Genomic DNA, 14,483 nt, shown 5'->3' with positions numbered 1-14,483 from the left:
ATGTTAGATGTGAAAATTATCAGACAGACTCTGGAGCAACTAGATCTCCTAGGTGTGAGGAGATAAAAGACAATCTTGGGAAATGTTATTGGGGTAATAGTAATAAAATATAGCAAAACAAAGAAAAAAACAGGCAAACAGAAAAACCAGACTCTCAAATATAGAGAACAACCTTGCGGCCACCAGAGAGGAGATGGTGGGGGCATGGGCGAAATAGGTAGAGGGGACTAAGTACACTTATTAAGATAAGCACTGAGTAATGTGTAGAATTGTTGAATCACTATTGTATACCTGAAACAAATACAACACTGTATGTTAACTATACTTATATATATAACTTACATATTTTATATATAAAATATTTATATGTTAAATATTTATAATAGTATAAATCTACATAAACATATAAAAAATCAATTTATAAATATAAATATATAAAACAGCAGACGAGAAAAAGAACCAAATAAAACTTCTGGCAAGGAGATGGGGATAGCAGCATTCCTCAATGACCGAGGTTTTGTCAGCCAAGTAAATTGGATGAAGATACGGGCAGAAGAGTTGAAGAGATATGCAATTGATAAATGGACGTAAATGATGACTTGCCTCTTGGTTGGATAAAGAGGAAGGGTAGCCAGCAGGGGCTGAGGGGCAGTGAATTTCAGAGAAATCTCCATAAGATGTTTTCCCAACAGTTCCAAGCTATAGTTCGGAATGATATCCGGTATTATCTTAGAAAATCCAACAGGATTTGTAGTAGAGGATATGAATCTCAACACAAAGGGCGTTAAATAGAGAGTTGATCAGAGGGCATAAGTGGGTCAGGGGCAACTGATTGCTTCAGAAGTTCTTACTAAGGAATATTTAATGCACGAGGGAGCTATTTTAATATACTGAGGCAGACAGCTGGAAACGCCCTCAAAGCCCCTGAACTGGCCTGCTCAAGCCTGGGCGCTGTGCTCAACTGTGTTGTTTGCTTGCGAGAGGTAGACAACTCTGGAGAAAGAATTCGTTTTAGAGCTGCGATTTGGGACCAGATGCCAGGATATCCTTTTGTGTGTATTTTTTTCAAGTTGGAAAAGAGCTGAATAGAACAGCTGAAATCATCATCATTATCCTCATTAACAACATCAGGAAACCAGGGAAAAGATGTTTTCCAAGCACACGCTGTGTTGAGACTTCAATGCAGAAAACTTCCCACAGCAGAGGAGAAGCGGGAGAGTAATTCGAATCATTCAGACGGTTTTAAGAACCGCAAAGGGAGAGCCCGCTATTCGCTACTCTCGAAGATCCACCGTCTGTATTATCAAAGTTTATTGTGCGTGTTTGGCTATCGCATATTTTTATAGGAGACAGCCATCACCGGCCCCTGGTAGCTGAGTGTGTAACTAGTCACTTTTAGTTTGGGATCCTTGAGTTGTCACCAAGGGGTGCTTCTGAACCCTGAGTCATAATTGTTTTCAAACAACATTTTTCAGTCCTTATGTCTCAAATAATCCGTGTCTTCCCTTTCTCGGAATCATAACTTATCTCTGCAAACCCGCTTCTATCCCTTGCATAATGAGGAATAAGTTAAGGCCTTGGTTCAGAGCTTCTGTGAACTGAATAGAGAGGAGAATTATAATGTTTTGTGCACAGAAGGGAAGTGCCTCTGTGATGCCGTAGCAAAGAAATACACAGCCGAGATCCCCAGCTCAGGAGGCCAGATCTCGAGAGTAGAGTCTATTCCTTTGGGCCCCTCTGTAGAAAATTGATTCTTAGGCAACTGTGAATCATCTAATGTGACCTCATCCTCAAACTGAATCAGAAGCTCCAGGCCCTGTCCCAAGGTCTGTCATGGCCAGTAAAGTGTTCTGTGGCCAGAAATAGGATCTTACCACAAAGCGACAGCCTATATTTTTTTCAGTGATCTTGTGTCTGGGAAACTGGGTGACTCCACCTTCTAGGAGTTCTGTGGGGAGAAAAGACCAAATGTGAAAATGGAAAAAAAAAAAGAATAATTACTGGAAAGATAAAATTCAGGACCTCAGTGTTCTCAGGATTCATTCACCCCCAGCAGAGGAGCCTTGGGTCCTTGTGAGCATAAGCAGAGGAAGAGGGGGCATCTTTCTGTCCCTACGAGGCAGTTCCTGTTGTGATATCACCATCTCTGCAAATGCCCACAGACTTAGAAACCAAGTGTTATAAACAAAAACATACCTAGAAGTTAATTTAACACATCAGGAGACTGTGTGTACATTCATTCGAGTGTCTTCACTCATCATTCCAGGGCATGGGTGGTGTGATTGGCCACCACATCTCTACATTTCCCACAACCTTCTAATTCTAATGTTTCTACTCAGACGTGTCAAAGACAACTCAAATGTGAGCTATAAAGTAATGACCTCTTTGTGTTATCTGTAATCATCCTTCTCTTTGAACACTTCTCTTCCACCAGGCTCTCCATTCTTCCAGTCACATGAGCTTAGACAAGATGGAGGCTGGAATAATTGCCACAGAACTAATGGATGCACTTGAATGTAAGGGATAAAATGGTCCCTGAGTACAGATTTGAGTTGGAAGCTTTTATTCCACTGAAGGTCAAAGAGTAGTTTCCTCCTTGCTTGCCCCAATCTCCATGGTGCCTTATGTACCAAGGTCTTCATCAAGGGCTGCCTGTACTTCTAGGTTATCAGCGCAATATCTTGAATCTTATCTGGGAAGCCTGGAGAAATCTCTTAGCCCTGAAAACACTGGGGTGGTTATAGTAACAATATACAAAATTGAACAGACCTCCTGGAATTTCAAAAACCTTACATTTCCTGGGGCGCCTGGGTGACTCAGTTGGTTAAGTGTCCTACTTTGGCTCAGGCCATGATCTCACAGCTAGTGAGTTTGAGCCCCATGTCAGGCTCTGTGCTGACAGTTCAGAGCCTTGAGTCTGCTTTGGATTCTGGGTCTCTGCCTCTCTTTGCTCCTCCCCCACTCATGATCTGTCTTTCTTTCTCTCAAAAATAAATAAATATTTAAAAAATTTAAAAAACCCAATCTTACACTTCTAGCTTAACAATCGAATTCAGTAGTTCATATCTGGCTTTGTTCTTTTTTATTTTTTAAATGGGGCAACATTAGATATGAACACACTTCCTTCCGTTGTCTGAGTGGTGAGCTAGGAAGGCTTAGAAGATTGGAGAAAGCCCTGAAAGTTGGTATGAAGGAGCAACATGAGAAAACATGTGTCCACAGAGGTGGACACAGTATAGCCATGCATATTAGGCTGAGTTTCAAAAACTTAGGACTTACATGTCACAGTTATCAAGTGAAGACCCACAGATGTAGAACCACTTGTTTCCCTCATAAATTCTCTCTCATTGGGGTTAAAAAAGCAGTTGGTCTGAGCCCAACTTGTGTTGGCACCAGTTAATAATTCCAATATGGAAAGTTTCTTCATGTCAAGGTGTCACTGCTTATTGCAACCTGTGAGCGAGGGTGGGGAGGGTGAGTTTCAGGTGCTGGGTGACAACAGCATTCAGGTGGATGGAGACTGGGTGGCTACAGAAGGGGTCTATCATGGCTACATACAGCATGCCAGAAATTGAGGCCTACTAATTCCAGGAAAGAAATTCCCTGTGTATTTCCAGGCTCCACCTGGGAATTCCATCCCCCACCCCCCCAACCACCCCACACCTCCTGAGAAACTCAACTGATTAGATCCATGACAAAAGCCATGTCAGGGCAGGAATGAGGCATCAGGCTTCTTGGGAGGGATCAATCTGATCCATGTCAAAGATATTTGCAGTGTTATTCCAGCAATTTGAGACGAGCCCACACAAGGTCTAGAATTACCTACTCTCCTCCCCTGCATTCTCCTTACATCAACTTATAAAGCATCAAGGACACACAACTAGAATGGGTTGGGTTTGGGATACAGGGGTGCATCTAAAGCTCCTCTGTTGCTCTCCCGAGGTAGCTGTTCTTCATTTGCATGGCTTTCTGGACATTTCAGGCTGATGCTTGCCTCTCCTCTGTCTGTACTCCATGCAGGCTCAGTGATTTGCTACAGTTCATTCTGCAAACCAGCTAGATGTTGGATGAAGCCACATTTTTCCTCCCTCAATGTCTCAGGCAGCACTAACCCAGCTTCAGAAGCATCTGCTTCTCCATCCATCCTTCGGTATGCATCTTGATGGCCAATGGTTCAGGGTCGCTGGGCTGAGATCCTTCATCCATGGCTCAGGGAGCCTAGTGTAATTACAGAACCTGTATTAGAATCAGGCTACTATCGGACAGTGCTCTTGAGGGACACTGCTCGTGAGGGACACTGCTCATGAGGCGACAGTGTTCATGAGGGACAGTATTTGTGAGGGACACTTTTCACGAGGGTATATCCTTCCAGTTCCATCTGATCTCTTGTCGCTCCCATATGAAGCAGATGCATGCTGTTCAACCACAAGTCGGGGACACGCTTTTTTTCCTCTGTATACCGTCAATCAACTTACCACCTTGTGAGTTTTTCACTAACTTTTAGGGTGCTTGGACTTCCTTGGCACAGAGAAGTCCTATTATATTTGTTGAAAGGCCTCTTGGCATTCACCACTGGCTAAACTTTGTGCTCATCTCAGAGACATAGAGCTGTTTTGTCCTCAAACTATGAACTGTCTTGTCTTTTAGGATGTCTTTTCAATCATAGCCTGTCTCCTGTGGGGAAAGTACGCTACAGGGCTGGAAGAGGTCTTCTCTTACATGTTTATTTTATGGTCCCTATAGGATATAATAGAGACCAGGAATGAATATGAGGTGCCTGGGTGGCTCAGTCAGTTAAGCATCTGACTCTTGATTTTGGCTCAGGTCATGGTCTCACAGTTCATGAATCAAGTCCTGAGTTGGGCTCTGTGCTGATGGTGAGGAGCCTCTTGATATTCTCTCTCTCTCCCTCTCTTTCCCCTTCTCTCTCGCTCCCAAAATAAATATATAAACATTTAAAGCAATGAATATGATAAATACCTACCATCAAATAATCCCAATATTATGGGATCTTAAGATTTTTTCCTCCAACTTTTCACCTATGGAAAAGTTGAAAGAATAGTAAAACAAACAGAATAATAAATGGTACAACAATACCAATTGTTGACATTTTGTAACATTTGCTTTATCTCTTTGTATATATTTTACCTTTAACATCTGGAACATTTTATCCTTAATAATTCAATTGGCCTCTCCTAAAAAAGACAATACTGTCCTACATAATTACAAATGCCAGCATTACAATTAAAACAATTAACATTCATATAATATCATTATCTAACATATACTTCACATTCAGCTTTCTCTAGCTGTCCCCAAAGTGTCCTATTTTATAGATTTTGCCTTTTTTCCTGGGACAAAATCAAAGACCATGTCTTTTGCTTAGTGGTCAGCTCTCTTTAGTCACTTTAAAAATAGGCATGTCTGTCATTAGCTTATCTTTTGCTTTTCATGAGCTTGAGTTTTTGAAGAGTCTAGGCTGGCTGACTGGTAAAATGACCCACAGTCAGAATTTCTCCATTGTTAGAGGTTAAATATCGTGGCAAGTGTGCACTATAGGTGATTTGTAGATAAGACTCCTAGTACGTTTCCTGCCCTGGATCTGGAAGAATCGATTTCAGCTCTGTTCTTCCTACTGGGGAATAACATTTAGAAATCAAATATTTGGCAACAGGGTTGCTCATTGGTGCTAGAGCCACAACCACAAGGAAATTGTCTCCTAGACCCTTCCATGGATACAATTAGGAACTACATAATTTTTTAAACATTTATTTTATTTTTGAGAGAGAGTGAGGGCAAGCAGGGGGAGAGGCAGAGAGAGAGAGGGAGATAGAGGATCCAAAGCAGGCTCTGCATCGGCAGCAGCGAGGTCCACACGGGGCTCTAACTCACAAACCAAGATATCACGACTTGAGCTGAAGTCAGTGCTTAACTGACTGAGCTACCCAGGAGCTCCAGGAACTATGCCATTTTTAAAGTCATAAGTTCATACTGGGGGCACCTGGGTGACTCAGGTCATGATCTCAGTTTTTTAGTTCAAGCCCCACATTGAGTGTGCTGCTGTAAACACAGAGCCTGCTTTGGATCTTCTGTCCCCCCCTCTCTCTGCCCTTCCCCTGCTCGTGCTCTCTCTCTCAAAAACAAATATAAAAAAATGAGGAGCCTGGGCAGCTCAGTCGGTTAAGCATCCGACTTTGGCTCAGGTCATGATCTCATGGTTCATGGGTTCGAGCCCCGCGTGTGAGTTCTATCCCCACGTCAGGCTCTGTGCTGACAGCTCAGAGCCTGGAGCCTGTTTCAGATTCTGTATCTCCCTCTCTCTCTGACCTTCCTCCTGTTCATGCTGTCTCTCTCTCTCTCAGAAATAAATTAAAAAAAAAATAAACATGAAAAAATAAAATCATAAGTTCATACCAGTACCTCCAATTCAAATCAGAACAGATTTCTTCCTCATCTTTCCCTGTTTTTTTTTTTTTTTCCATTATAGCTCCCTTCTCTTAGGAGGAATCCTAGTTTCCCACAATATCAGTAAATTTACTCATTTGTGTCTTCAACAGTATATTACAAATGTTTCAGAAGTACCACATACACTAACAACATTATGGGGAACAAGTCTCCCAAGTGAACTTCATCCTCAATCTCATCATAGTAAAACTGCTCAAATGTACAGACAAAAAGAAACTCTAAAAGACAACCAGACAAAAAAGACATTGCTTCCAAAAGAAGATATGCAAATGGCCAATAAGTACAGGAAAAAATGCTTAACACCCTTAGTCATCAGGGAAATGCAAATCAAAACCTCAGTGAGATTCTACTTCTTACCTACTAGGATGGCTATAGGAGAGGAAGAGGAGGTGAGGAGGAGGGGGAGCTGGACGGGGAGGAGGGGGAGCCCCAGGCCAAGGATGAGGACGATGAAGAGAAAAACAAGTGTTGGTGAGGATGTGGAGAAATTGGGACACTTGTACATTGCTGATGAGATTGTAAAATGGTGCAGCTACTGAGAAAAACAGCTTGACATTTACTCAAGAAGTGAACCAGAGAACTAGCATAAAACCCAGAAACTCTACCTCCAGGTATATGACCCAAAGAATCAAAAACAGGAATTCAAACAAATACTTGTAGGCCGATGTTCATTGCAGAATTATTCGCAACCACCAAAAGGTGGAAACATCCCAAACGTCCATCAGCTGAGGAATGCATATACAAGTGTGGTGTAACCATACAATGGAATATTATTTGGCTGTAAAAGGAAATGAAGTTCTGATACTCGGTACAACGTGGACAAAGCTTGAAAGTGTTACGCTGAATGAAAAAAGCCAAACAGGAAAGGAAGAATATTGTATGTTTCTATATATATGAACTATCTAGAACAGGCAAATTTATACAGATAGAAACTAGACTAGAGGTTACTAGGGCTTGGTAAGAGGGGGAAGTGAATGGGGAGCTCTTGCTTAATGGGTACAGAGTTTCTGTCTGAGGTGATACAAAGTTTTGGAAATACATAGTGGTAGTGATTGTGCAATATTGTGAACATATTTAGTGTAGTGTAAGAGGGTTTCCACTAGTCTGTATTTTTACTTGAATTTAAGACTGTTAGTCTTTTGAAAATTTTCCAGTTTGATAAGTTTGAAGCCGTAACTCATTTCAGTTTGCAATACTTTGATTCTAAGTAAGGTTGAGAATCTATCCACATGTTTGGTGGCAATTCATGTTTACTCTTCTGTGAATTACCTAGATTTTCTTTCCAAAGTTTATTTTGAGAGAGAGAGAGGAGAGAGAGAGAGAGAGAGAGAGAGAGAGTGAGTGCACGGGCGCTCATGCACGTGAGTGGGGGAGAGGAAGAGAGAGAGGGAGAGAGAGGATCCCAAGCAGGTTCCATGCTGTCAACACAAAGCCTGACACGGGGCCTGATCTCACAAACCATGAGATCATGACCTGAGCTGAAATCAAGAGTTGGACGCTCAACTGACTGAGCCACCCCGTCAGCCCTGCGAATTACCTAGATTAAGTATTGCCATTTTTATTGGGTTTTCTTTCTTATTAAGTAATGAGAATTCTTTATTCCTTCTGGATACTATTAGACAAAGTCAACTATGCTACAGAAAACAAAAACGGATCCTAAAATTTCTTGTTTAACTCTATAAAGTTCTATTTCCCGGGACCGCAAAGCCCTGTGTGCCATGAACAGCTTTCTTCAGTGATTGTCCACCAAATTACGATCCAGCGAGCCAAACTGCTTCTAATATTATAATTAGACAATCTATAACTTGTACCTTACAAGTTCACTATGGCATAGGAAAGAGAGATGAAGGGTGTCTGCACAGAAAGCAGTTAACACAGCCTGAGACAGTTATGTTCAGAAAGCCTGCTTATAAGATGGGCCTTTGATTGGCATCTGGGAACTTAGCTGGTAAGCAGTTATCTGCACTGATACCAACTTTTCCCAGCTAAGAAGGATGGTTCACTGTGCCTAGACCATTAGTGGAAACATATGGTTTATGCTGAACACCATAAACTTCTGGGAAACGACATTTTTAGTATGTGATGGGCAGTGGGTGCCTATATACACAGCTCCCAATAAAAACCTGGGCAAGGGTGCCTGGGTGACTCAGTCAGTTAAGCATCCAACTCTTGATTTCTGCTCAGGTCATGACCCCAGGGTCCTGGGATTGAGCCCTGCCTCAGGCTCTACGATAGGGGTGGAGCCTTCCTGAGACACTCTCTCCCTCTCTCTGTCCCTCCCCTGCTCATGAGCATGTGTACGCACTCTCCAAAAAATTTTTTTAAGATTACAAAAGATGAAACGACATTAAACAAACAAGCTTGGGCATTAAGTCCCTAAGGGACCCCTGTGGCAAAAACATTGCTGTTTTTTTCTTGGGGAAAGTGAGGGCTCTGGGTGACCTCTCCGAGGAGGCAGAGAGCTTGAGGAAATTTGCCTGCGGATGCCTTCAGACTCTGCCTGTGTCTTTTTCCCTTGTGATCTGCCACTGACTATTTACTGTGTCATAACTCTTAGCTCTGACTACAACTGTATGCATCTCTTGTGAATCCTTCTAGTGAATCTCCAAACATGGGTGTGTACTTGGGGTCTCCCAACACAGGGCCACAGAATATTTTAAGAGGCAAGCCTTGGAATTGACGTAGATGATTTTTATACACATCTTATTGTTCAGAACCTGGTTGTAGGTCCCCATCTCCCTAACTGCAATCACAGAGGAGCCATGGGGATTTGGTGAGCAGGAATGGCATCTGTCACATGAGTTCATTATCATTTGTTTGTACTCCTCACGGCTTTTCCCAGTCTGTCCCTTACCTTTTCATTTTTTATGGTGCTTTTTGATGTAAAAGAGTTTAATTTAATGCAACTGAAATCATAGTTTTCTTTGTGGTTTGTGTTCTTTTGTGACTCTACTTAAAAATATATCTTTCCTCAAATAGATGCCTAAAATACCTTTCTTAATTCTTTTAGCAAAATTTAAGTTTTACTTTTCCTAGTTAAAAGAAGACCTGAAATATATTTTCATATGAGGGATGAAGTGGAGTTCCAGGAATGAGAGAGAGGGACATATGTTTAGTGAAGAAATAGCCTGTAAAAAAAAAAAAAGAAAAAAAAAAGATCCCTATGGAGAAGAACTTGGCACATATGAGGAAATAACTGAATGTACATGAGTCTGGATTGGGTAGAGAGAAAGCCAGGGGCAAATTGTCCAAGCTGATGGTAGAGGGACAGGGGAAGGGAAAATGTTATAGGGCCTTGAAGGGCTTCTGCCTTACAGAAGAAAGCCAGTCAGGAGCAGAGACCATATGAGTGAAGGTCTATGACTTGTAAGCTGAAGGGTAGTAGAGGGTAGGGAAAGGGGTGAAGAAGTCACTGAAACCTATAGGGGCAGAGAGGAATGTGGGAGCTTTGAGATTGTCAAAGGAATCTTCGTGTATGTCACCTAAATGTGTATTTTTTCTTTCTGCAAGCAGAAGGAGAGACCAGCAGAAGAGAGCAAGCCAAGGATGTTAGGGTGACTTCCAGGCAGGGTGAGACTGGCCGAGGGATGGACCTCGACACCGACGCAGGGGTCTGGGCCAGGCCTTGTGAGCACAGGGTAGCTCAGTGTTTCTAACCACCTTTTATGTGCAGAGAGGAGGCAGCTGTGTGGCACTGTGGCATAACTATTGGCACAGAAGTACACAGATGTTTGGGAGGAAGTGGCAGATTCCAGCGTGAGAGGGAAATCCTCCATATTTGTTCTAGAGACGGTGTACCCGTTGGGGACATCTCCTTTGTTAATGCTGTCAAAACCGTTTGAATAATAGATCAGCCTCAGCCCATGCTCTGGGTCTCGTCGATACCAGTACATATAATCATAGTTCTCAGTCTGGCCACAACTTAGAGTCACCCTCTTTCCTGTCCCGGTGACCTTGTATCTTGGGCTCTGGGTGATTCCAGCATCCATGGGTCCTGTAATGGAGAGTGACATAGACTGATGTCATCTCTGGAAGAAGGCTTATCTCGAGGATTCTAGGGAACAGAGCCATCCTGTACTCACCTGCCCATAGGAGACAAAGAATAGCCTGAAAGAAGAGCCTGGGGACCATTTCTGGTGAAGGGCAGGATCTTCTGTCTTCTAGTTTTGTTTTTGGGAAATAGAACTTGGGCTGTCAGCCACTCTTGACGTCACTGTCCTTCACAAAGGCTTGAGCTGCAGAGCTACCCTTCCCCACCCCTTCCCCACAGGAACAAATCATTAATATATACAAAGTTGAATATCTCAGAATGAGAAGGATTTTTAAGTCTGCTTTTTGAAGAAATCTTACAGGTATATATACTTTTATTCTGCCTTTTAGTAAGGAAATGCATTCCTCTATGAATAATGATATAATTCCTTATTTGTATACTATTACATTTTTTCATAATATTTCTGTAGACTAAGAAATATTATTATGATGGTTTAGGTACGTTTATGACTTTTCTGCTCAAAATTTGTCTCCAAATACCTTTCACTAGTTTTTCTCTTTGCTTTAACTCTGGATAATTGGATGTCACCCTTTGATGTTTTTTGTTGTGTTGTGTTGTTTTGTTTTGCTTTGTTGTTTTGTTTTGTTTTAAAACAACCATGCCCAGAAAGTTTCCAAAGTCTCAAGGTCAGGGCCATTGGAATTTAAAGAATTATTTTCCATTGTCTCACAATTCACTGACTGATGGGAGCCCTGCCATCTGTGTGTAGGTCTCTGTGCTGTCATGAGTGAGACTCCTTTGTTTCAGATGAGGCCACGGAGCACTGGACCACTTCAGTTCCATGACTATGCTTTCCGTGAAAAAAAGATGAAGCTCATTAGCCACATGGCTGAGATATCCACCCCGCGGTACACATGTTTGATGCCACCAGGGTCACAGGGAAGTGTTTTGTCTCCATTCAGAAGGTCTTTCACCCACCACATGGGTGAATATTGATGGAATGCTAAGTTTGCTGTAGTGTAAAACTTGCAGCTAGTCAATATCAGTACATACTGTTCTTTCATATGTAGGTTGTTTCTCAGTGTGAAGCTTCCCTATCTCTGTGACTGCCTATCTTGATATAGTCCTGATGGGTAATTCCTATAATCACACAGTAGTGAAAAGGGACATGGAATCAGACATCAGACACAGGGTAGAGGCTGATGTAGTACCACATGGAAAAGCTTGTGGCTGAGGCCTGTCAAACCCAGGAAGGACTTTCCCCTCTATGCCCAGGACTCACTTAGTCCCATTAGACTAAGAACCACACAGCAAAGAAGCCTACTCCCCATCTCCCCATGGCTGGGTCAGTACAAATAGGAGGAATTTTTCCATTAGGACTCATATTCTTTGGCATAGGGTATGTGGAATCCCACCGATCTAAGGATCGTTCTCACAATAAAGTATGATCTACCCAGAATATCAGTATTCTCAATACCTAGTTTCTTTAGGGAGTTAAACATTTACAAGGAATATTTCTTTTCAAATTTATTTTTAAATTAGTTAAGTATTGAGTCACTAATTTATCATGAAATTTGCCAAAAACATAGACCTCATCTTGAAGCTTTGTGTGTGTTGTTTTGTTTTGCCCTCGTGTTTCCCAAACCCTGGAACCCTTCATACACACGGTGAACAGTGAAGGGTGGGTTGTCCATGAAGTTAGTGAATAACTTTAGGCCCTTCTCATTTACCCAGGACATTTGTAAGACTTAAAATAAAATTTCTATTCTCTTTCTCAAAGAGCACTCTAAAATGTATAAGGTTTAGGTTCTAGGAAACCTGGATCTGCTTTGCACTGGTATTCAATACGTATGTGTTGAATTCATGAAGAAAGCTCAGGCAGACTCTCCTCCTGTAAACATAACCCTAGTCTATTCAGTTACAGATAGGCTTTGGAGCTTCTACGGAGCAGAGACCCATATGAGTCTGTTGGGAATTCAAAATAAACTGAAATGAACTGGGAAAAGATTTATTCATATATGTTACTATAAGACTTTGAATGAATGGATGGCAATATGAATGAAAGAAAAATGGCGGTCTCTTCCAAAGGGAAAGGTCTTGTGACAGTCACTTCATTCCATCACTGTCAGAGAGCAGGGATGATGAAAGAGGGGAGGTGAAAATCAGGATAAAGAAACAAAATTGAGGATGTGCTGGGGCAAGAGGAGATGGGTTGCAATGGGACCTTCTGAGAAGCCCATGAAATGCCACCCCAAGTATTCCCCCTGAATGCGGACACTAGAGCTTTCATGTCTGGGCTCCTGTCCCTCCAGGAGTATTAGAACCCCTGCAGCTCTGGCTGCCCTTCTGTAGGCTAAGTGGGCTCGTATGATGTCGCAGAGGGCCCTGGGGCAGAAAATAGAGGGATCCTGGGGTGCATATGAGGGGTGCTGTCAGCACAAGGTGGACAGAAGCAGACTTGCATGAACATATTGTGCACAGTAGTGGAGGCTGAAATCAGAGGTAGGGCAGAAGTTACTAGAAGCCCCACCATGATGGACTCTCTTGAATGAAATTGTCTCCCCGCCCTTTTTTAACGTTTATTCATTTTTGAGAGACAGAGAGAGACAGAGCTTAAGCGGGGGAGGGGCAGAGAGAGAGAGAGGGAGACACAGGATCAGAAGCAGGCTCCAGGCTCTGAGCTGTCAGCACAAAGCCCAACGTGAGGCTCCAAGTCATGAACTGAGCTGAAGTTGGACGCTTAACCGAGAACCTCCCGGGCACCCCTGGAAACTCTCGAAACTGTCCCTTCTATCAGACCTTTTATGTGATCATCAATTGCACTGAAGCCAAAACTTTCTGCGCCACCCCTTGCTGCATATCAGATTTAATATCAAACATCAAGAATGGTCATAGGCCTCATTTTTGCCTTCCCTTAAGTGGCACCTCTTTGCAGTGAATTTCGCATAATAAATGATCAGACTACTGTATTTACATTTCAGAGGACTTTGTGTCTGGAACACAGGTGAGTCAGGCAAGAGTAATCCGTGCCTGCCTCTGATCCCAGAATTGCACCCAGTAAATAATTGTGCTAGACCAGAGATTTATCAGCATTAACAGGGGAACTAAGACTTCTTGGGCCTATACTTTGTCTTGGGGACAAAGTTTTATCTTTTTCTTGCATAAAGTCTCTGCAAGACACACCTTTTTAAAAATATTTTTATTTATTTCTAGGAGAGAGAGAGAGAGACAGTGTGAGCAGGGAAGGGTCAGAGAGAGAGGGAGATACAGACTCTGAAATAGGCTCCAGGCTCTGAACTGGCAGTCAGCACAGAGCCTGACACGGGGCTCGAACCCACGAACTGCGAGATCATGACCTAAGTGAAAGTCGGACGCTTAACCAACTAAGCCACCCAGGCACCCCTCTGCAAGACACATATTATTGGCATCAGTTTACAAGTGGGAAAACCCAGCCAAATATTTCCCCGGGTCACCAGTCCCAAGCAGGTCAGAATACGAACAGACAGAAGTATCAAGCCTCCGAAGTCCTCCTTGGCAGGCAGCCTCCCAGCTGAACGGTGAATAAAGTGTCAGTGCCAGTGTTTCTGAAAGGCACTTTTGGGTCAAATTCCAGTCGTGAAGATGTCTCCCTCTACGAAAATGCAGAAGCAGGCAGCAGTGGGGTCAGCATGGCCTAGGTTTGTGTGCCAATCTGCTACCTGTGAGTTGTGCCTTCTTCAGCAAATCACCTAAACTTTAACAACTGGCACTTTCACCTGAAATGTGGGTAAATTGTTCTATCTCACATGTGTCTTAAGAAAACTAATTGAAATAATGTACTTAAGTATAGGGCACATTGAGACATTGGGGCGCCTGGGTGGCTCAGTCAGTTAAGCATCCAGCTTTGGCTCAGGTCATGACCTCATGGTTGGTGAGTTCGAGGCCTGACAGTGCATAGTTAGCTTGGGATTCTCTCTCTCCCCCCAGCTGCTCCCCTACTCGTGCTTTCTCTCTCTCTCAAACAAGTAAACTTAAAAAAAATTAGTAT

Source organism: Hyaena hyaena, unplaced genomic scaffold, assembly GCF_003009895.1.
Source record: "Hyaena hyaena isolate Hyena2069 unplaced genomic scaffold, ASM300989v1 scaffold_82, whole genome shotgun sequence".
Taxonomy (NCBI): domain Eukaryota; kingdom Metazoa; phylum Chordata; class Mammalia; order Carnivora; family Hyaenidae; genus Hyaena; species Hyaena hyaena.
This window is presented reverse-complemented; position numbering follows the sequence as displayed.